The sequence below is a fragment of the Hordeum vulgare genome, chromosome 7H (assembly GCF_904849725.1).
Source record: "Hordeum vulgare subsp. vulgare chromosome 7H, MorexV3_pseudomolecules_assembly, whole genome shotgun sequence".
Taxonomy (NCBI): Eukaryota; Viridiplantae; Streptophyta; class Magnoliopsida; order Poales; family Poaceae; genus Hordeum; species Hordeum vulgare.
In genome coordinates, this window is record NC_058524.1 from 355,596,923 (window position 1) to 355,622,104 (window position 25,182).

At 45.7% G+C, this 25,182-nt stretch overlaps 2 pseudogenes; both read right to left on the reverse strand.

Annotated features, from left to right (window-relative positions):
* Window positions 1–6,922: 6,922 nt before the first annotated feature.
* On the reverse strand, window positions 6,923–8,819 carry LOC123408885 (annotated as a pseudogene).
* Window positions 8,820–14,159: 5,340 nt separating this feature from the next.
* Window positions 14,160–20,991, reverse strand: LOC123408886 (annotated as a pseudogene).
* Between the last annotated feature and the right edge of the window lie 4,191 nt (window positions 20,992–25,182).

The window sequence follows — 25,182 nt, forward strand, 5'->3', positions numbered from 1 at the left end:
TTGATCTGGGCTTCAGATTCTTCAGAGGTGATGTCATGAGGACATTCACTTGAAGATTTTCAAGACAACTTTTGGGAACCCAGATTTTCCTCAGAGGAGGGACATTCCTGCAGTTAGTTCCAACATATCGAGCAAATACTTCACCAGATTGATTTTTGAACAGTTTATAGTTGGAATCAAATGACTCATCCTAGGAATAGGATAATTCACATGAGAAGCCAGTTAGATTAGATGGATCAAAAGGAGGCCCAGTAGCAGCAACCCATGAGGTTTTGGGATACTGCTCAGGTTTCCAATAAGATCCAAAAGCATTTAATTTCCCCTCAAAGGCAATTCGTTCTTTCCTCGGGTTCCTGTTCAAGATCTTCTTTTTGAGCACATCACAAAGGGCTTGGTGTCCTTTGAGGCTTTTGTACATGCCTATCACGTACAATTCCTTCAACCCTGCATTTTCATCAGTAACATTTGTGTTTTCCTCAAGTGAGGAAATAGACACAGTAGGTGCAGTTGAAGAATTTGTAGCATTTGATGATTCTGGTGAGGAATTAGCAGTTTCACGTTCAATGCATTTAAGACATGGAGGAATAAATTCAACTTGACTAGCGCTAATCTGTTGAGCTAGTAATGAATCATTTTCCATACGAAGATCATCATGAGACATCCTCAGCTTCTCAAGATCAAGCTTTCTTTGAAGGAATTCGTAGGAAAGCTTCTCATGATCAGTGAGGAGTGTATCATGACGATCCTGAAGATTATCAAATCTAGACTGAAGATTTTTCATGTCATCAGCGAGGATTTGATTAAGATTCATTTCATCATTCAACAGATCATCACTTTTGTCTAGCAGTTTTTGAAGCTTTTCCAGAGCAGTTTGTTGTTTAGTGGCAATGATGGCAAGTTTACTGTAACTGGGTTTTTTTGTAATCATCATGTTCACAGTCACTTGAATCAGAGGAGGAGGAATTATTTGATACCTTTGAACCTTTTGCCATGAAGCAATAGGTTGGAGCGAAGTCATCAGCATAGTCATCAGTATGGATAGTGCAATTATTTTCTTCAAGATTGAAGATTGACTTGCTGACGAAATTGGTTGCTAGTGCAAGACTAGCCTGTCCGGATTCCGAGTCTTCTCCAGAGCCTTCTTCTTCATCACATTCCTCTGATTCTGCCTCGGAATCCATTTCCTTGCCAATAAGTGCCCGAGCCTTTCTGAAGCTAGTCTTCTTGTGTGAAGAGGACTTTGAAGATGAGGATTTTGAAGATTTCTTCTTCTTCTTTGAGTCATCAGAACTGTCATCCTTGTATTTCTTATTCTTTGATTCCTTTCCCCAGCGGGGACAATCAGCAATGTAATGACCTGATTTCTTGCACTTGTGACAGGTCCGTTTCTTGTAGTCCTCAGATGCAGATTCTGATTTCCTCATGTCTCTTCTTGATGATTTACCGAACTAGCCTCGTCGTGTAAATCTCTGGAATTTCCTCACAAGCATTGCAAGCTCCTGACCAAATTCTTCAGGGTCACAACTGCTGTCATCTGTGTCTTCTTCTTCAGATGAGGAAATTGCTCTTGCCTTCAGTGCACGTGGTCTGGAATAACTTTGTCCATATAGATCTCTCTTTTCTTCTAGCTGGAATTCATGAGTATTTAGCCTTTCGAGGATATCAGCTGGATCTAGCATCTTGTAGTCTGGTCTTTCTTGAATCATCAGAACTAGAGTGTCAAATGAAGAATCTAAGGATCTCAGCAGTTTCTTCACAACTTCGTGATCAGTGATGTGTCGAGCTCCGAGTGCTTGCAGTTCATTTGATATGTCAGTGAGGCGATCAAAGGTGTCTTGGCAGCTTTCATTGTCATGTCTCTTGAAGCGATTGAAGAGATTGCGAAGAATATCAACACGAGAGTCACGTTGGGTTGATACTCCTTCATTTACTTTGCATAGTCTCTCCCAGATCAGTGTTGCAGAGCCCAAGGCACTTACTCTTCCAAACTGGCCAGGGTTCAGATGACCACAGATGATGTTCTTCGCTTGAGAATCGAGTTGCTTGAATTTCTTCACATCAGCTGCAGTGACACTGGCAGAGATGATGGGGACTCCATTTTCCACAATATACCAGAGATCATTATCAATAGCTTGTAAATGCATTTGCATTTTGTTCTTCCAGAAGGGAAAGTTCTTTCCTTCGTAGGTAGGACATGCTGCAGTCACCTTAAACATGCCTGCAGTCGACATAACTAAAACTCCAGGTGGTTAAACCAAAATCACACAGAACAAGGGAGTACCTTGCTCTGATACCAATTGAAAGTGCGTTATATCGACTAGAGGGGGTGAATAGGAGATTTTTAGAATTTCATCACTGAGGAAATTCCTTTTGAGGAAATTCCTGACTGATGACTAACTTACAGCGAAAACAGTTAAGGATCAGACGTGCAAACGTTCACAACAGCAGTATTACGGAGTGAAGGTTGTGAAAACAGATTGCACAGTAAGCAGGCACGCAGAATACAGATGATGATTAACTTAAGTGAAGAATTTGGGGTTGAGGAAATTCAGAGAAAGTCTTCAGCAAATTCTTCAAACAGTCATAGTGAAAGTCATCAACACATAATACACAGAAAGTAAAGAGTTGAGGAATTAGAACCCGATTCTTGGTGAAGACTGTTGTTGATGACCCAGTTCCAACTGCTGTGACAGTTGTACATCTGGTTTGGAGCGGCTTGGTATTGAAACCAAAGGACACCCAGTCCCGAGACACACAGTCCCTACCGTATTCTCCTTGAGCTAAGGACACACAGTCCTCGCCCAACACTCGTGGTAAGTCTTCAGGGCATACTTCCAAACCCTCACAAACTCGGTCACCCGGCGATCCACAATTGACTGCTGGATTGCTCTAGACCATGACGCCTAACCGTCTGGAGGATGCACAGTCCTCAAAGGTAAAAGGCTTCAGTACCACATAGGAACAACTTCTTTAGTGATGCTCAATCACTAGGTTTTGTTTGTGGTTTCGGTGTGTGGTGTATTTCCTCACTGATGATTTACTCTCGAAGGCTCTGAGGAATTTGGGTTTCTCTTATGTCAAGTGTCAGTTTCTAACGGAGCAGCCAACCAGCTAGTGGTTGTGGGGGGGCGGCTATTTATAGCCTGGGAGCATCCCGACATGATTTGACACTAATGCCCTTAAATAATATGACCGTTGGAGTGGATAAGACCAGTGACTTGGCGTGGTTATCGAAACGGTCGGGACCCTCAACTGTGAGAGTCCTCATGTCACTCATATTCCTCACTTGAGGCTTTTGGTAGGATTTGGCTTGGGTTGAGCATCATGAGGAAATTCACTCCATAGTGTTACTTTGACCCCCTTTAACAGTACGGTGTTCCTATTCATCAAATGTGAAGAAAGTAAAACGGAAAACGAAAATCTTCACGCTTCAATTTCTTCAGAATGATTTTCTTCAGGAACCACCGGTCTTCTCAATATTAATATCTTCACGAGGAATATCAATTTCATCGCAGATTTCTCGTGATTCATTTCTTCAGCTTCAGACCAATTTCTTCAACTGAAGACATATATTTTTAGGGGTCGATATTCTTCAAATACCTCAAACTCCTCAATGACTTATAGATCCTGTGTACACTTATAAACACATTAGATATTTAACCTATAAGTCTTCAAACCACCAAAATCACTAAGGGGCACTAGATGCACTTACAATTAGAACCACGATTAAGGATTCATTCATATTCAAGAGAATGTCTGAAGTACATCATGATGGGTTATACTATTCTCACACAGCCCTAAGTCGTCGCAAGCAAAAGATCCGGCAGTTGGGGGCTACATGATTCTGAATAATTTGGATCAGACAAAGTCCCATGCAGTTGCAAGCAATCCACATGACACTTTGGGGTAATGCACTACTTTCTTTGTCGTGTAGTGGGAAAGACCCGGTCATCTCCAAGAGGAAAGCCAGCTCTTGGGGGCTACATCATATGATTTTCTTTTCAAAGGACTACATATAAGTCCCGAGTCGCTACAAGAAAACGGCCTAGCAATTGGGGGCTACACTGCTCAGATCAAATTTTCTAAAGTCCCAAGTCGTTGCAGGCATCCGACCAAGCAATTGGGGGCTATAGTATTCAGCTGTTTAACATATTATGAGGTCCAAATTGAAGACCCGACCCATCACATATTGATGAGCCGGCCCTTTGGGCTACACATGTGAAAAGCAAAAAATTCAACTTATAGCCGGCGATTCAGATGGACAACCCTGATTTCTTAAAGCTATCTACAACATTTAAAACTAAGTTCAAGTCCCACGTTATTGCAGGCAAAACAACCTGGCCCTTGGGGGCTACACTAGTTGAAGCTTTATAAGTATAAGGCAATTACAAGTCCCAGGCTGCTGTAGGAAAGACAACCCGGCACTTGGGGGCTAGACAACCAAGATATTTTTCTACCTGAAGCGCCAAGTCATCATGAACTGATAAACTTGGAGCTTGGGGGCTAGAGGTAATATGGAGATAAAAGGGAGAGAGAGAGACGAAGAACATCCTCAAGCGATCAATTCTAAGTGGAGTTGAAGCATGGAAAGTCGGCTGAACATCACATGGATTTACTTATTCCCAACAATTTTTTCAAAGTCGAAGGGAAGGAAGTTGGCTCAACATCATATGGTTTTTTTATCTTCAATATTTTCATCATGCCAAAAGCATTGGAGGATGACTCAATGACATATGGGTGTTATTATTCCCAATATTTTATTACAAAGGATACGAACCTGCAAGATGATTATGAAGACGACTCGTTGATATGAACAAGACACCTGGATTTTTGAGGACCACTTCATTAAAATAAGCCGGCCAATGGAGCAAGCCAGTCCCTTAACATATTTATTATTCTTATTTCAGGAGCTTACCATGAATAAATTCAAGCTAACCTGGGGGCTAATGTTGGGGATATACCCCACGGTTTGACCCAGCCAGGAGGTATGACCCAGCCCATCACCTGGCGGCTCATGGGTCACCCCGCTCGTCGGGTTAACCTGGACAACAAGGCCCAACGTGCAAGCTGGCATAAGGCGACAAGGCCCAATGTTGAAGATCAAGTCTTCATTGTGGAAGTTGTTAGGCAAACCAAACACTACTTCCAAAGTTATGGTGCCCGAGCAGCAGGCCTTGATGCGAGGAATTATTACTTTAAAGGTGGTGTTGCTGGGTTTGATCCTTGACGGATCGATGCCCTTCTTCTCATTGTGTCTGCATAAATCACATTGAGGCTACTACCTCCATCCATAAGGACTCTAGTGAGATGGTACCCATCGAAAATGGGGTCGAGTACTAGGTCCACCGAACCTCTAACGCTCAAGATGTGGTCCTATCCTTATCTTGGCGCGAGGGCTTCGACAGGGATAGAAATGCATCCCGTCGTTTCACAAGAATGGATATCGTTACAAGTACGTGTACTGAAAAGATGAGTATAAGAAGTTGGCTTACACTCGCCACAAGCTACATCAGATTCAAATCGGTACAATACATACAATCGTCATGAAGAAGAGCAGGGTCCGACTACGGACGAAAACAAACGATAAAAGAACGACATCCATCCTTGCTATCCCTGGATGTTGGCCTCGAACCCATCCTAGATCGATGAAGAAGAAGAATAAGAAACTCCAAACGCACAATCAGCGCGCTCACGTCAAAGTAACTCTTTACCTGTACCTCAACTGGTGTTGTAGTAATCTATGAGCCACAGGGACTCAGCAATCTCATTTCCAAAGGTATCAGGACTAGCAAAGCTTAATGAGTGAGGTATGGTTAAGTGGTGAGGCTGGAGCAAGCGACTAAGCATTTATTTGAGGTGGCTAACTTACGAGTACAAGAATGAGAAGGGGGATGATCTACGCACAATAGACGTGAACTACTCATGATCAAAAGAATGATCCTGAAGACCTACCTATGTCGTACATAACCCCACCGTGTCCTCGATCGTAGAAGGAGCTCACGAAAGAAACAGTAACGGTTACACACTCAGTTGGCAAGTTTTAATTAAGTTTACTTCAGGTCGTCTAGAACCATATGTTAAAAAAAGTTTCCATATTGCCACATAACCGCGGGCATGGCTTTCCGAAAGATGTAACCCTACAGGGGTGCTCCAACTCGTCCATCACAAATTACCACAAGCCGCATAGAAAACCTCGATCAAAAAACTCGTGATCTCCTTGGATTCCTTAGTGGAAAACCTCAACTCTCAGAAGACCCAAAGCATCACCAAAATCCCGATGCACAAGACATTTCGTCAAAGGTAAAACAAGTCCAACAAGGCCGTCTAACATGTCGAGGATCCCGATAGGAGCCCCGTATCTCGTTCTCAGGACACGACTGATAAGCTACGCGTACGGTGGCCTGATAGAAATCACCCAAGTTGCCCTGGATTGGCCTCGCACAATGCTTTGGGTTGGACCAACACTCTTGAGGAGCATTGGCCCAGGGGTTCATTAATTACTCCGCGGGTGCCGGCGGATCCCTATGCATTTTTATTAGTTATTAGGCAAATGTAGTACCAAAATTGGGCCTTGCCAAACAAGCTTTAACTAAGAAGAACTATCAAGGGGGTCCCCATAACAACCCAGTCGTGTTAGGAACGCTCAGTTATGGAATATAACACTGGTAGCCAAAACTAAGGCGACAAAGCTGGAACAAAACACCAGGCTAGAAAGGCCGAGCCTTCCACCTTTTACCAAGTATATAGGTTCATTAGATTAGATATCATTAATATGGTGATATAAAAAGGAACCCACGTTATCACATGGAAGCAACTTCACCTGCAACTAGCAACGCAAACACATGGTTAAGCAAGCGGTAACATAGCCAATCAGTGGTTTGCTAGGTTGTAAAAAGGTTGAAGGTTTCATCGCAATGTTGAGAGGCTTACATTTAACAAGTGGTAGGCAGCGATACATAACGAAAGAAACGAGACAACTAGCATGGCATTGATAGTAATGATATCTAGGGAAATGATCATCTTTCCTAAGATCACAATTGGAAGAAGAATGACTCCATGAAGCAAACGAACTGACGTAGTCGAACGGATCCTCACATTCTGACACGCTTGCGGAACTCTAACGAGACGAAGAAAATTAGAAACAAGAATCAACACACAATATTCACCACGGCACATGCATGCTATGATGCAGCACATATGATGCATTATCAGTTCCGAATATGCAAGGCATGGCATGGCAATTCACACAATCAAACACTGCACATTAAGTGAAGCTCAATATGCACCGAGTTGCATATTGATGAAACTCCACATTTACTTATTTAGTTCACTCCCATTTATTAACACGACAATATTAAATGTTGTTAAACATGGCAAGGGGTGAAGCATAAATAAACTACCTATCTAAGCATTTTAAATGAGGCCGAAAACGACATATAGCATTTCTGAAATAACCCCACGCATTAACTGTGTAATCTGTCCAAATATGTCCTAAACGTATTTTAAGTTTGTTAAAAGGCAAAACAAAGCGGTTCAAGTGATTCTACTCGTCCTTCTAGTCCATTTACATACATGTCTCATCTCCAACAGATCTACGATTAATTAACTACGATCTAAACCATTTTAACCCGTTTTCACTCAAACCAATGCATACAGAACTTCTAATAGTTTTAAATATGCATGAGAGTTGGAAAACATTATTCTACATGAAAATCTACACGTTTTACATATCTAATATATTTAAATCTGTTGGACGGTTTGCGAGATATTAAATGCATGAAGTCTCGGGTTTTTTTTGAAAATATGTTAATCCGCGGATAATTGTTAATCTCGTTCAGGAAAAAAATAACCCCTACAAAATAATCTGTTGTCTTGGATTTGAAGCATGGACCTCATAGATGAGGCCACACCTAAGTAGCCAGCTGGTCTACAATAAAACACTGACAACAGATGGGTTTGGGCCAATATGACCATCCCATCGGGCTGATGACATTGAAAGTCAAACATATCAGCTCGCGTGCTAAAAACAGAAAAAGGTTTGAGGTGCCAGGGATTGAACCCAGGACCTCTTGGACACGGCCTGGGATGAGAACCACTCTGATTACTAGTATTTCATTAACAAAATTAGTGCCCATACTATATAACATGTGCAAACTAGAACAGATCTAGCCAAAATATCAATGTTCAGTGAGGAAGGAGCTTGCTCACAGTGGGAGAAACAGAGGCTGCATCCATGGGATTCACATGCGTGCGAGGGAGACCGGGAAGGAGGGCGGCGCTGGGGACCGGGCGGTTGGGAATGGCACGGATGGTGCCCCTGGATGGAGGCGAGGCTACAACTTCCTCCCACGAAGGTGAAGCCCCATGGACGTTGCTGCACTGGTCTCTCCACGGATCGGTTTCCTGGCCAAGCAAAGAGGAGAGGGAGAGAAATAAGGAGAAGGAAAAACAGATAGGGAGGAGAAGAGAGAGGAACGGGACACCTACAACTAGGCTCGGGTCGTGCTGTCGCTGCGGCACGAACACTGCACAGGAGGCCGCGGCTCTGGTGCCTCGTGCTACTACTAGTGGCGCAGAGTTGGCTTGCTACCCCAAGCCACGGATCGAGCGAGAGGAGTTGGGCCTCGGGCAGATCAGGGTTGGCCGAGGGGTGGCCTGCAAGGGTGACCTCCTGCTCGAGCAGAAGCGCAGAGGGAGGCGCGGGGCTGCTCTGGAGGGATGCTGGCTTGGGCGGCTCGGGGCTCTGCAGGCGGCGGCGCGGCTAGGGCACGCGGCGCGCGAAGTTGCTGCGGCAATTGCTGTAGATGAGGGTTGAGCATGAATGAATTGTGGAATCCCGTGTGGCTGCGAGGGGATATGTCACGCACGCAAACCAAGGCAGGCGAAGTGGTGGCGGCTTGTATGAGGATCCCTAGAAAATAGGGTTTGGTCTAGGATTGATCCGCAAACGCATATATAAGCGTCCAACGACTAAAACGGGGTTAAACTGGACCTCCGATTAAATAAGATGGCTGAGAAATAACTAGGTTAGGAAGACCCATGGACAAACCGATGACGGTTTGCGGTAAAACGGGGTTGATCCGAATCCAATGGTCATGACCGCCCGGTTTGGGTGCCGGGAGGTTTTCGGGCTAGGTTGCGGGTAAGGTCGGTGCATTGTGCAGAGGTGCTAGGCGGAGATGAGAGGGAAAATGGAAACCCGGCTACAGAGTTTAAAATACCGAAACGTCTGACGATGGGCCGACTATAGTGCCGCTATAGGTTTAACGGTTTGGGTATCAAACGTACTCTGATTGTGATGAAATTTGGGAGGCGACCTACCTACATTAAAATAAGACCGCACGCCAAGTTTCAACCCAATCCGAGAATATTTTATACCACTTTTAAAAACAATATTTTAACTATGTCGCAGGCGCGGGCGTGTGTGGTTGGTCTCAAAACGGTCAATGACGAACACGGAGAGAACCGACAACTAATAACGGATGCAGTTTTTGAAACTGCCGGCAACGGAGTGTCGATGCAATGAGGATGATGCAAATGATGCGATGATGATGGAAATGGAATAGGATGGGAATCTTTTGGAGCGTCGGTCTCGGGCTGTCACAACTATCCTACACTAACAAGAGATCTCGCCCCGAAATCTAAGAATGAAAGGGGAAGAGGGTGAGAAAGAAGAGGTAAAACTTAGTCGCTTCTTTGACAAACGAGTGAAACCAACGATCCTTGAAGGTTGCAAAGAGATGAAGAATGATGAGAAACAAGCAAGAATTCACACAGAATTTCGGCAACACTTCGATAGGAAAATGAGGACAAATATTTGATAAGATGGAAAGACCTTGAGAAGATACACAACACATTAACTAAATAGAATAACCAAGGAGAGAACATGATCTTGATAGAACAAGATGATAGATTGAAGAGAGCAACATCACCACAACTCCGGAACAAGATAATAGAAACTAGATCATTGGGAAGAAATAACGAAGAAGAAAATGACAACTACTATCACAATTTGAATTTGACAAGCAGCTTTGCAAGAAGAATTGAACGGAGTTGTTGGCAAACCAACAACGGAAAGAACAAGCTCGTAGTGGACTTATGAAACCATCTCAACAATGAGGTGATAACCAGCCACAATTGAAAAACAATTGATTCATTGGGAGCAAAAAGATATGAAAATTTCTTACACCAAAAGGATACATTGAGAACTTGGATCAATGATAATCACCATGATAGTCGCACTCCTTAGAAAAAGCTTTAGGTGAAATCTAATCAAAGATAACTCAATGAAGAACCATGGGTTAAAAAATATCTCATGATCGAAGAATTGGTGGGTGTAAGTATCTCAGTCTTGAAACAAATTCTCTTCGAGACTCCTCCACTAACAGGAATGCTATAACACCACCTCAAAGGATAAAGGAGCAACAATTGCTCTTTGAATTGCAAGAGAAAGAATAATTGAGGTTCTCCAACAAGAATCTTGAAGAACACGTGAGAAAGAATAGATCATGATCCACCTAGAAGAAACTTGAACACGGCACTGGAATAACCGATAGACGAACGAAGAGACAAGAATTGAGAAAAATTGAGGATGAAGCTGAAATCTGAGAATGAAGAAATCTTCTGAAATGATGGCCTTCGAAGGAACGAGAATGAAAACAAATCTGAAATGCACCGTATAGATATGGGAGGAATTACTCATGAATGGAAACAATTGAGAAGGTAACACGAAGCTGAGATGACAATCTTCAAAAGAATGACAAAGATTTGAGAGAAACACTCCTTCAGTCTTCCAAGCTGAAAATAATGAGGATAACACCACCAAGAATAACTAAGACACTCCGGAATAATGAAGAATGGAATGTTGAGCCAAAGATGAGAATTAATTTGGAGCAATCTTGGAGAAGGAATATTACTGATGAAATTCATACTTACGTCATAATTGAAAAGAATTAGAGATCTCTGGGAAAAGATTTGAAGAGCCAGGTAAGATACTTGGAAACCTCTGTGTTATGGGGCCACTCAAAAGAAAACACCGGATGAATGGATTGCTAAGAAGAGAGTTATTGCACCGATATAACTCAAAACTTGATGAGGTTGGGAACCTCGAAATAATTGAAAGGATTGAAAACAAGAAACTCTGAGATATCTTCAGCACTCCGGATAGAACAAAGATGGATGAATAACAAGAGAGGCTTCATAGGAATTTTGAACATGGGAAGGAATTTAAAGGATGAAAAGGATATGATGAACATAGAGAGCTTGAACTGAATTCACCGGAAAAGAGAACACGGATGAAAGAAATGATGAACTCAGAACTCCTGAGAATCTTCACAATGAATCACCGGAAGCAATATGGAAGAAAAGAGAGCGAAAGCATTGATGAAAATAAAGGCGGATGATAAATAAATCACTGAAGAAAAGGGCGGGAGGGTGGGAAAACAAAGACAACTTGGGACAGATGAGATGAACTCCGAAAGGATATGAGAGATTGATCTTGCAAAATTGGAGAGGATTGAATTACTTCACAGAAGCACACCGATATAAAAGAATTGACATGACGACTCCGGTTGAAGAGAATTGATAAAACCACTTTGTTGAGCAAAAGAATTAGCATTCCCATAAAAATATGAGAAGACCTCTAGGAAAGATATGAATTCACCACTTGACATCGAAGCAACTTGAATTACCATAATCAACAAAACAAAGGATGCGGATTATGAAACAAGCCAGAACAAATTCATGACAATGATTTCGCTCGATATTTTCATGGATAGGATCGCACGGGATATATCCTAAAGTAGCCATCATGTACAAGGCAGTGCACACGACATAAGAAGCGTCCCCGAGTCGTAGCAAGCTACAAGGACTCTTTAAGACACAACGATAACCATTGTAAGACGACCGTGAACAAACAAATCCACTAGATGTCGAACCCCAACCTCACATCATGCATCTGTTGGAAGACTGTTCTATAAGTAACTACTTGTATTCCCACCTAAGAACTTCCAAAATTTTCTGGTCATGCAATCGGGTCCACGGATACAAGGAGAAAATTTCACTCAACTCCTAGCATCTAACCCGTCTAGTGTATCACATCTGTCAACACATCTATCTCAGACCCTCGTAATCACAACGATACTAAGTATGGCGATACAACCGGACCTATGTGCACTAGTACTACGGAAGCCACACTCCTCTCGCCACTACTAGTATTGAAGAAATTTCGAACATCCTCCATCCTCAGATACTAAGAAATCTGAATGATAACGGTCTGCTCAAGAATTCCCTGGAGCTCAACTCCCCGGAAGAGATCAAGTCAGACAGGAGGCACCAAGACAGAACTCCGTCACATCGACATCATATAGATTCCAAAAATATCTGTGTGATCCTAAAAAATTGAGTGAGAAGAGGAGTAGAATTAAAATTACTACGTCAAGATTCCTCACTAGAGCATAGAAGAGGAGAAAAAAGAATCCTACTCTCCGATATATAACTAGACTCAAAGTAGTTTTTCACTAGACTCGACTCGATCGAGTTCGATCAATCAAGGGGGCTCCTAGGTCGGTACTACTCTGATACCAACCTGTAACGCCGAAGATGCGGTCCTATCCTTATTTTGGTGTGAGGGCCTCGACAGGGATAGAAACACATCTTGTCGTTTCGCAAGAATGGGTATCGTTACAAGTACATGTACTAAAAATATGAGTATAAGAAGTTGGCTTACACTCACGACAAGCTACATCAGAGTCACGTCAGTACAATACATACAATCGCCATGAAGAAGAGCAGGGTCCGACTATGGACGAAAACAAACAATAAAAGAATGATGTTCATCCTTGTTATCCCAAGCTACCGGCCTGGAACCCATCCTAGATCGATGATGAAGAAGAATAAGAAACTCCACATGCACAATCAGCGTGCTCACGTCAAAGTAACTCTTTACCTGTACCTACAACTGGTGTTGTAGTAATCTGTGAGCCACAGGGACTCAACAATGTCATTTCCAAAGGTATCAAGACTAGCAAAGCATAATGGGTCACGTATGGTTAGGTGGTGAGGCTGCAGTAAGCGACTAAGCATTTATTTAAGGTGGCTAACTTACGAGTACAAGAATGAGAAGGGGGATGATCTACGCACAGCGGACGTGAACTACTCATGATCAAAAGAATGATCCTGAACACCTACCTACGTTAGACATAACCCCACCGTGTCCTCGATCGGATAAGGAGCTCACGAAAGAGACAGTCACGGTTACACACTCAGTAGGCAAGTTTTAATTAAGTTTACTTCACATCGTCTAGAACCGGATGTTAAACAAAGTTTCCGCGTTGCCACATAACTGCTGTCATGGCTTTCCGAAAGATTTAACCCTACAGGTGTGCTCGAATTCGTCCATCGCAAATTACCACAAGCCGCATAGAAAACCTCGATCACGAAACTCGTTATCTCCTCGGATTCCTTAGTGGAAAACCTCAACTCTGAGAAGACCCAAAGCATCACCGGAATCCCGACGCACAAGACATTTCGTCAAAGGTAAAACAAGTCCAGCAAGGCTGTCGGACTTGTCGACGATCCCGATAAGAGTCGTGTATCTCGTTCTCAGGACATGACGGATAAGCTACGCGTACAGTCGCCTGATAGAAATCACCCAAGTTGCCCTGGATTGGCCCCACAGAGTGCTCTGGGTTGGACCAACACTCATGAGGAGCAATGGCCCGGGGGTTGATTAATTACTCCGCCAGTGTCGGCGGGTTCCTATGCATTTTTGTTAGTTATTAGGCAAATGTAGTACCAAATGTGGGCCTTGCCAAGCAACGTTTAACTAAGACGAACTATCAAGGGGGGCCCCCTAACAACCCCAATCATCTTAGGAGCGCTCAATTATAGAATATAACACCAGTAACCGAAACTAAGGCAGCAAAGGTGGACGAAAACACCAGGCTAGAAAAGTCGATCCTTCCACCTTTTACCAAGTATATAGGTGCATTAAATTAAATAGCATTAATATGGTGATATAACAAGGAACCCATGTTATCACATGGAAGAAACTGCACCTGCAACTAGCAACGCTAACACATGGTTAAGCAAGCGGAAACATAGCCAATCAGTGGTTTGCTAGGTTGTAGAAAGGTAGAAGGTTTCATGGTAATGTTGAGAGGCTGACATTTAACATGTGGTAGGCAGCGAGACATAACGGAAGAAACGAGACAGCTAGCATGGCATTGATAGTAATGGTATCTAGGGAAATTATCATCTTGCCTGAGATCCTGCTTGGAAGAAGAACGACTCTATGAAGCAGACAAACCGACTTGGTCAAACGGATCCTCACATTCCGACACGCTTGCAAAACTCTATCGAGACGAAGCAAACCAGAAACAAGAATCAACACACGATATTCACCACGACACATGCACGCTATGATGCAACACATATGATGCATGATCAGTTCCAAATATGCAAGGCATGGCATGGCAATTCACACAATCAAACACTACACATTAAGTGAAGCTCAATATGCAATGAGTTGCATATTGATGAAACTACACATTTACTTATTTAGTTCACTCCCATTTATTAACGCGACAATACTAAATGTTGTTAAAATGGCAAGGGGTGAAGCAGAAATAAACTACCTATCTAAGCATTTTAAATGAGGCCGGAAACGACATATAGCATTTCCGAAATGACCCCACGCATTAACTTTGTATTCTGTCCAGATCTGTCCTAAACAAATTTTAAGTTTGTTAAACGACAAAACAAAGCAGTTCACGTGATTCTACTCGTCGTTCTAGTCCATTTACATATATGTCTTATCTCCAACGAATCTACGATTAATTAACTATGATCTAAACCATTTTAAACCATTGACACGCAAACCAATGCAAACAGAACTGCTAACAGTTTTGAATATGCATGAGAAATGGAAAACTTTATTGTACACAAAAATCTACATGTTTTACATATCTAACATATTTAAATCCGACGTGCAGTTTGCAAGATATTAAATGCATGAAGTTTGGGTTTTTTCTAAAAATATGTTAATCCGTGGATAATTGGTAATATCGTTCAGGAAAAAAATAATAACCCCTACAAAATAATGTGTAGTCTTGGATTTGAACCATGGACCTCATAGATGAGGTGACACCTAAGTAGCCAGCTGGTCTACAATACAACACTGACAACAGATGGGTTTGGGCAAATATGACCATTCCATCGGGGTGATGACACTGAAAGTTAAACATATCAGCTCGCGTCCTAAAAACAAAAAAAGGTTTGAGGTGTCAGGGATTGAACCCGGGACCTCCTCAATAGTACGTGGGATGAGAACCACTCCCATTACTAGTATTTCGTTATCAAAACTAGTGCCCATACTATATAACTTCTGCAAACCAAAACAGATCTAGCCAAAATATCAAAGTTCAGTCGTGAAGGAGCTTGCTCACGGCGGGAGAAACAGAGGCTGCAGCCATGGTATTCAGAGCCGGGCGAGGGAGACCGGGAAGGAGGGCGGTGCTGGGGACCTGCTGGTTGGGAATGGCACAGATGGTGCCCCCGGATGGAGGTGAGGTTGCAGCTTCCTCCCACAGAGGTGAAGCTCCATGGACGGTGTTGCACTGGTCTCTCCATGGATCAGTTTCCTGGACAAGCAGAGAGGAGAGGGAGAGAAATAAGGAGAAGGCAAAACAGAGAGGGAGGAGAAGAGAGAGGAACAGGGCACCTGCAACTAGGCTCGGGTCGTGCTACCGCTGCGGCACAAACACAGTAGAGGAGGCCGCGGCTCCGATGCCTCGTGCTACTACTGGTGGCGTGGATTTGGCTTTCTACCCGAAGCCGCAGATCGAGCTGGAGGAGCTGGGCCTCGGGCAGATCAAGGTTGGCCGAGGGGTGGCCTACGAGGGTGTCGCGCCCAAGATGCGACCCTATCCTCAATTTGGCACGAGGGCCTCGTCAGGGATAGAAGCGCATCTCGTCGTGTCGCAAGAATGGATATCGTTACAAGTACATGTACTGAAAAGAAGAGATATATAAAGAGTTGGCTTACACTCGCCACAAGCTACATCAGAGTCACATCAGTACATTACATAAACTTCAAGAGTAAGAGCAGGGTCCGACTACGGACGAAAACAAACGACAAAAGAAGAACGACGTCCATCCTTGCTATCCCAGGCTGCCGGCCTGGAACCCATCCTAGATCGAAGAAGAAGAAGAAGAAGAAGAAGAGGCAACTCCAAATGAACAATCAACGCGCTCGCGTCATGTAACCTTTACCTGTACCTGCAACGGGTGTTGTAGTAATCTGTGAGCCACAGGGGACTCAGCAATCTCATTTCCGAAGGTATCAAGACTAGCAAAGCTTATAGGGTAAGGTATGGATAAGTGGTGAGGTTGCAGCAGCGGCTAAGCATATATATGGTGGCTAACTCACGAGTACAAGAAGTAAGAGGGGAAAGATCTACGCATAACGGACGTCGCTACAGATGATCAAAAGAATGATCCTGAACACCTACCTACGTCAGACATAACCCCACCGTGTCCTCGATCGGAGAAGGAACTCACGAAAGAGACAGTCACGGTTACGCACACAGTTGGCATGTTTTAATTAAGTTAACTTCAAGTTATCTAGAACCAGTGTTAAACAAAGTATCCACGTTGCCACATAACCACGGGCACGGCTTTCCGAAAGATTTAACCCTGCAGGGGTGCTCCAACTGGTCCATCACAAATTACCACAAGCCGCATAGAAATCCTCAATCACGAAGCTCGCGATCTCGTCGGATTCCGTAGTGGAAAACCTCAACTCTGAGATTACCCAAAGCATCACCGGAATCCCGATGCACAGGATATCTCGTCAAAGGTAAAACTAATCCAGCAAGGCCGCCCGACGTGTCGACGATCCCGATAGGAGTCGCGTACCTCGTTCTCAGGACACGACGGATGAGCTATGGTTACCACGCCAAATGCCGAGTTGCCCCGGGTAGCGTTAATAAGCTGCTCTGTTTTGGACCAACACTCATGAGGAGCACTGGCCCGGGGGTTGATTAAAATAGTCCGCGGGTGCCGGCGGGTCCCTATGCAATTTTATTAGGTGATTAGGCAAATGTAGTACCAAAGTTGGGCCTTGCCAGACCAGTCTTAATCTAAAACGAATTATCAAGGGGGTCCCCATAACAACCCCGATCGTGTTAGGAGCGCTCATTTATGGAACATAACACCGGTAGCCGGTAACTAAGGGGGCAAAGGTGGAACAAAACACCAGGCTAGAAAGGCCGAGCCTTCCACCTTTTACCAAGTATATAGGTGCATTAAATTAAATAGCATTAATATGGTGATATAACAAGGAACCCGTGTTTTCACATGGGGGCAACTGCACCTGCAACTAGCAACGCTACACAGGGTTAAGTAAGCAGTAACATAGCCAATCAGTGGTTTGCTAGGTCGAACAGGTTGGAGGTTATCATGGCATTGTTGGGAGGCTGATATTTAACATGTGGTAGGCAACGAGACATAAACGATAGAAGCGATAAACTAGCATGGCAATGATAGTAATGGTATCTGGGGAAATGATCATCTTGCCTGAGATCCCGCTTGGAAGAAGAATGCCTCCGTGAAGCAGACGAACCGACGTAGTCGAACGGGTCCTCACAATCCGGCACGCTGCGGAACTCTATCGAGACGGGGAAACCGGAAACAAGCATCAACACACGAAATTCACCACACGATGCACGACACATATGATGCATGAGCTACTGAATACATGCAAGTCACGGCATGACAATTCACACAATCAAACACTACACATTAAGTGAAGTTCAATATGCACGAGTTGCAAATTGACGAAACTCCACGTTTATTAGTTAGTTCTATCCCGATTATCTACACGACGATATTAACATTGTCAAACATGCAAGAGGTGAAGCGGAAAATAAACTACCTATCTAGGCATTTTAAGTGAGGTCGGAAATGACATATAGCACCTCCGAGACGACCTCACATGTTAATTTACAACTCTGTCCAGATCTGATCTAATGCATATAATTGGTTGTTAAACAGCAAAACAAATAGGTTCACGTGATTCTACGCGTCAAGGCAAGCAATCTACACGTATAGAACATCTCCAACGGAGCTACGGATCAAAAGATGCAAGCACCGCAAGATATGATGGCATGAATGCAAAATGTGTGCAACGGCGGCTACGAGCACTTCAGAACAAACAACCAGCAAGAGAAAATGAAACTACATAAGATTATAAGCAAGTTTCATGTAGGACACGATCAAATCGGAGCTACGGTTCAACATCTACGAGCAAAACAAGAAAATCGCTACAATCTGCCAAAAACAGCCACATAGCACTTTCTACGCCTCGCAACTTAGGCTACACAACTCCGATGAGCTCAAGCAAGGCATGGCATGAAAGAGGGCAAGACGCACTACTACAAACAACTAACAACAACTAATATGGCAGCAAGGAGCGCTAGGAAAAGAAGACACAAAATGACACCTCACGCACTATTTCAGACTTAGTGAAAATATCACCTCCTGAAAGTGCAGTTTTCAGCCTGAAGCAATATTGACAGCAGAAAAACCTATAGCTACAGGTCTCCAAATGGCATGAAACTTAACAGCATGCTAGAGAAACATAAGGGGTACAACTAACTCCATTGGACCAACCTCAAAAGAGCTACAGATCACAATATGCAAGCTAGGCAAGACAGCAACAAAATAATAGCAGATTCCAGACTTAGAAATATTTCAGCTCCTCTGAAACAGCACTATTCAAGCCACTTGAGAGCAAGCAAACAACACCTAAACATGCATTTCTATTGCAACCAAAAATACCAGGGGCTAAACAAAACATCCGAGATCAACTCTCTAGTTGACAACTAATTCAAACGAGGCCCGGAATAAAACCTACGGGTTAAACAAAAGGGCTTCACGACAAAATATCTCGCGAACTAACTTCCTCAAAAGCTAAAACTAATTGCACAGAAAAATCCATGGGATTTTTCTACCCCGAAAACATAAAAAATAAGTGGGGTTTGCAACTCAAAATAAAGCCACACAATAATGCGAGATAATACCTCTAAACGGGAAAATAAACTACCGGCAAAACCCTACATGGAAAAATACGAGTGACCGCTCTAAAATACGTAGAAATATGGTCCCTAAAACATGGACATTAAATCTATGGCATACGGGCAATCCGGATACGCACGAAAATTAACTACGGAATGGATCCTAGTTAAACAGCACGTAACACGAGGCATTAGGCACTCTAAACAGAGTTAAACAAATATGCATGATGGATAATCGTGTTCTACTCGCGAAGCTACCCCAAAACGATATATAACTCGCGTCGTTCCGACTTACGGTTTAAAAGTTACGGGGGTTTAAGTAATTAGCTAAAACCTGAAAATTAACTAAACCGAAAAGAAAAAGAAAAACCTAAATATCTAATGGGCCGAAATTGGTGGCGCGACATAGTTAATACATGCTCGGGGCGAGGGATAAGCTCACCTCGGTGGGCCTCGGGGCCGGCCTGGCCGAGGCGAGGAAGTGGCCGCTTGGCGACCTCGGCCTCGGGGCGAGGCAGAGGGAGGCCCAAGCGCTGCCTGCTGCTGGGCCGGGGCGCTGGCCCACGTGGCCAGGGCGAGGCAGAGCCGGCCGGGCTCGAATGGAGGCGGCCCAGGAGCGGTTCCACCGCAGTGCTCGTCCCACCTCGAGCAGACCTCGACCGAGGACCGAGACGAGACGGCGGCTACGCTGGAGCTCACTGGCCGGCGCGCCGCTCAGGGAAGAAGACCGGGACGGCCGGCGACTGGCCGGATCCGGATTCTCCGGTGGGGGCGCCGCGGGAGCTTCCCGGCTTGGATCCGGCGGGGCAACGAATCGGCGAGGTCGAGGCTCCCGGGAGGAGGACGGCCCAGGCGGCGGCTGAGACGCAGGCCACGGCGGCGGGGCTGGTCGGCAGCGACTGCTGTTTGCCGGTGGCGGGGCACGGCTCCGGGGCGAGGCGGGGCTCCAGCCCGGCGGCGAGCGGGAGGAATCCGGCGGGGCTGACTCGGGCAGGAGGAGCTCGGGCTGCAGGGAGAGATCGGGGCGGCGGCGGCGGCTCGGGCTCGGGCGGGCCCCGGATGGGCTTCGCGGGCCCGGCGGCGCGGCAGGAGAGAGAGAGGTGGGGCGGCGGCTAGGGTTTGCGCGGAAAACGAGGAAGAGAGAGAGAGGTTGCCCGAAAGTTAAGGAGGAGGGGGGTATTTATAAAGAAAAGGGGGCTCGGTTAACCGGAATCGCGATCCGGATCCAACCGCGGGGTCGGATTCGAACGATTCCGAACGCAGGGCGTGCTACGTGGCCGTGTTGTGTAGACATCCGGAGACGATGGGGAGAGCGGGCGGCGCGGCACGAGTTTTAAAACACCGACAGACGTCCGACGATATACCGAAGACGGTACCGCTACGGGCGACCGTTCGGGTACCAGACGGTCTCCGATCGCGACGAAATTCGACAGGCGGCCTAGCAACATCTAATCGCGACCGCGTGCCAAGTTTCACCTCGATCAGAGAGAGTTTTACGCACACTTTTAAAAACAGGGTTCCGATGGTGCCGCGGGCGCGTGTGTGTGCGGTCGGACTCAGAACGGACGAAGACGAGAACCGGCAACTACTAACGAATGCAAGTTGAAAATTGGCGGCAACGAAGATGCCGATGCAGTGCAGATGATGCGCATGATGCGATGATGATGCAACAAATAAAATAAGCCACAAGACGAAAACGGAAATAGAGGGGAAGCTTCTAGAACGTCGGCATCGGGCTGTCACAGAGGGCGACCTCCTGCTCGAGCAGAAACGCAGAGGGAGGCGTGGGGCTGCTCGGGAGGGATGCTGGCTTGGGCGGCTCGGGGCTCTGCACGCGGCAGTGCGGCTGGGGCACAAGGCGCGCAAGGTTGCTGCGGCAATTGCTGCATATGAGGGTTGAGGATGAATGGATCATGGAATCATGTGTGGCTGCGAGGGGATAAGTCGGGCACGCAAAACAAGGCAGGCGGAATGGCGGCGGCTGCTAGGAGGATCCCTAGAAAATAGGGTTTGGTCTTGGATTGATCCGCATACGCATATATAAGCGTCCAATGACTAAAATAGGATTAAACTGGCCTCCGATTAAATTGGATGGCTGAGAAAAACTAGGTTAGGAAGACCCATGGACAAACCGATGACGGTTTGCGGAAAAGTGGAGTTGATCCGAATCCAACGGTCACGACCGCCCGGTTCGGGTCCCGGGAGGTTTTCGGGCTAGGTTGCGGGTAGGGTCAGTGCATTGTGCACAGGGGCTAGGCGGAGATGAGAGGGAAAACGGGCAACCCGGTGACAGAGTTTAAAATACCGAAATGTCCGACAATGGGTCGGCTATAATACCGCTATAGGTTTAACGGTTCGTGTATCAAACGTACTCTCATTGCGACAAAATCTGGCACGCGGCCTACCTACATTAAAAAAGACCGCACGCCAAGTTTCAACCCAATCTGAGAATATTTAATACCACTTTTAAAAACAATATTTTAACGATGCCGCCAACGCGTGCGTGTGTGGTTGGTCTCAAAATGGTCAACGACGAACACGAAGAGAACCGACAACTAATAACGGATGCAGGTTTTGAAAACTATCGGCAACGGAGTGCTGATGCAATGCGGATGATGCGAATGATGCGATGATGAATGCGACAAGCAATCTGATTGCACAGCGACAATGAAATAGGAGGGGAATCTTCTGGAGCGTTGGTCTCGGGCAGTCACAGAACCCCCGTGCCAATTATTGGTCAGCTGATCCTTGCGGTCATAAGTGATCGGACATGCCGACCATGGATTATACTTCAGGGCTACTGTCTCTATGGCGTATACACCCCGAAGTGCTCGTTTCCTCTCCTTTTTTGGTATGTGTGTGACATAGATTATGTTCACGGTTTTCACCTCAGGAGGAAGTTTCTTTTGGCCCCGTTGTTCGGCCGATGAGGTTCTTCATCATCCTCACTACGGGGACTCTTGCCCTACTCCTCGGCTATATTTTTTCTTGCCTGGTTGATAACCCAACAGTTATGCTTGGTATTGGGGATATACCCGACCCTTCACCAGGCGGCTCGTGGGTAACCTCGCTCACCGGGTTAACCTGGACGACAAGGCCCAGCGTGCAAGCTGGCGTAAGGCGGCTCATGGAAAGGCCTCGACGGCGGCTTACGGAGAAGGCCTAAGAAGAGGTTGATTTCCCTCCACAAGGGAAGCTAGACATGGATTAGGATTCAAGAGAAGATAGTCCAAGTCCTAGTAGGACTCTACGTAAGCCTACGCCTTCAAATTATATAAGGAGGGGTAGGGCACCCCAAGAGGAAGATGTTAAGTATGGACAAGACAAGTCATTACAGATAGGCAGATTTGATACCCTCGATATTAGAGATAGCGATTATGCAACCTCGTAATCGATATCTTCAACAATGAAACACAAGCAGGACGTAGGTTTTTACCTCCATCGGACGGTCCAAACCTGGGTAAACTCGCATCTTTTGATTCCGACCAACCCCTCTCAAGCTGCCACATAGTTGCGATGGCCTCACACCTAAGTCTTGTCATGAGGGCATCTACCATGACAAAACCACGACGGTTCATGTGGGTAGCTGGCGTATTTGGGGTGTTGTGGATCTGGCAAGGCATGTCCACGATTTTGTCTAGTGCGGTCGGTCCATCCCGTTTCCCCTTAGAGGGTTTCTTCTGTGATCCAGACCTGGAGTTGTTGAATCCGCATTGACCGGCATGTCTTCTATTTCATCGGTATTGTGCCGACACTTGTTCTTGTTACACCGTGGCTTCTCTTCTCCGTCTCGAACTTTGAACAAGTCGGGGTTTGTGGGGGGAGTGTCCCGACGGCCTAGCTAGCTATCCTCGCCTATGCAAAAGCGGGTCATAAGGGACATAAGGTATGCCATTGTTCTTGGCCTATCTTACTCGAGTGCCCGGGCTAGCCATTCATCACGGATGTTACTTTGGAAGGAGGCGGGTGCCTCAGCATCCGAACAATCATCAATTTTATTCTTCTTTGTGAGAAATCAGTTCGAAAACTGTTGGGATGATTCACCGGCTTGTTGCACAATGTGGCTCAAGTCATCGGAGCCCGACGGACGGACATAGGTGCCACGAAAATTGCCTTGGAAAGCATCCTCGAGCTCTTCCCAACTCCCTATGCAGTTTTCTAGGAGGCTATTCAGCTAATGACGTGTTGGTACTTTGAGCTTTAATGGTAAAAAATTATAGTGTGGAGGTCATCACCTCGGGCCAAATGGATGTGGAGAAGAAAATCCTCAATCCACATGACTGGGTACGTTGTCCCGTCGTATTGCTCTATACTAATGGGTTTGAACCCTTCAGCGAATTGGTGTCGCATCTCCTCATCGGTAAAACAAATTGGATGAGCAGCACCTCTAACTCGGGACACATCATGCCGGAGGTCGGATGAAGTCATGTTCCGGGGTGGCTCCCGTGCTCTACCATGATGATTGAATCGACCTTGGTATTCGTCCCGTCTAGCGGGAGTGCGTCCTCTCGGCCCATAGATAGATCTTGTTTGTCTTGCTTTACCATCCAAATTGTGTCATAGGTCATATGGGTCTCTGGGCTGCACAGGCTCCTTCCCTCATCTGCGAGGGTGTTCGAGTTGTTCCCCGGCATCTCCAGTCGTCCTGTCCCAGCTTCGAGGGGGTCGGTCTAGCTGCTTGCCCAGAGTTCATCTAGGAGGAGTGGGCTCAACGTCTTCGTCCATGAATTCTCGCAATAATCAGAGGGGTGGGTAACTTCTATTTTGTGACTGCTGTTCCTTGCCACACCCTTCTTCGGCGGCTAGGATTTTGGTACATCTATCATTGATGGAGTCTTATTTGGCCTTGACATGTTATTGTTTGATCTTGAGGCTTCGGGCGGTGGCTATTAGTTGTCGCTTGAATCGTTCCTAATCCAACGGATCTTCAGGGACAATGAAATCCTCGTCTCTGAGACTACACTCTTCTTTGGAAAGAGGGAGGTAGTTGCTATCCTCGGAATCGTTGATGTCCTCAAATTTATCCAGATTCATGTGTCCTTCGAATCGTCAAGCCTGTGTACAGGAAGAGCGGGATCAACCGAGTTCTGTGGATCATCCAGGGTGGCGTTTTCGTCAGTTCCCATATTTCTCTCCTTGCCCTTACGTGCCTTAGGCTTTTTGGGATGTCGGGGCCGTTGTGGTTCGTAACCACTGATTTTAACTGGGGTGTCGTCATCACTCTTCCCTGTGGCATTATCGTACTTAGGGGTGTCCACCATGTACACATCATGGGTGTAGGTGGCGGTCCATCATCCGTCGTGGGATGAGCATATATGTCGACATTCGTATATGTGTATTCGGCCTCATCCAAAGAGAAGTCCAACATGTAGGTTAAGTCATCGATAGTGGATACTAAGTGGGAGGTGGATGGAAAGTAAAGTTCCCTGCATTTGGGCTTGAAGCCGAACAGATCATAGGTCGGGGCTAGGACGTCCAAACTTTCCATGGTTCGGATCCGGACGAGCGTCTCCCTTGATAGCGAGCGATTGGCCGAACTAGTCCTCGAGGCTTCGGCTGAGTTGATCTTCGGTGCGTCAGCATAGGCGATTTGCTCGAACAAGGTTAACCCCTGATTCCTGAATGCAATGGTGAGATCCATGCTTAACGCCAGATCAGAAGTAGACACAGTCCCAGACGCGAGATTGGGGAGGGGACCCAAAGTCAAGGCTTCGGGTTTTCTAGGCTCTTCGACCGAAGCCGAGATCCCAGTGGGGGCCTGATTTCCTTGGCCATTGGCGACGTAATCTTAGTCATCGAACTTGATTCCCCGGCCTGAAGCGAACCCTTTGATCTAACCATGGTGACGAGTTGCTTTGACATGCGAGACAACACTGTCGAACGCGGAGAGCTAGTTGGGGACAAAGATATCCCCAGTGCTCATGCTTTCGTTAGTGAGCAAGCGAGCCATTGATCCTTCTAATGATCCTTCAATGGAACTCTCAACGAAAGCATGAATGTCGGTGTCAAAACTAGCTGATCTCGAGTAGGGGGCTGAACTGTGGATCTTGGATCTATGGGTAACAGGAGACAAAGGAGATGTTGTTTACCCAGGTTCGGGCCCTCT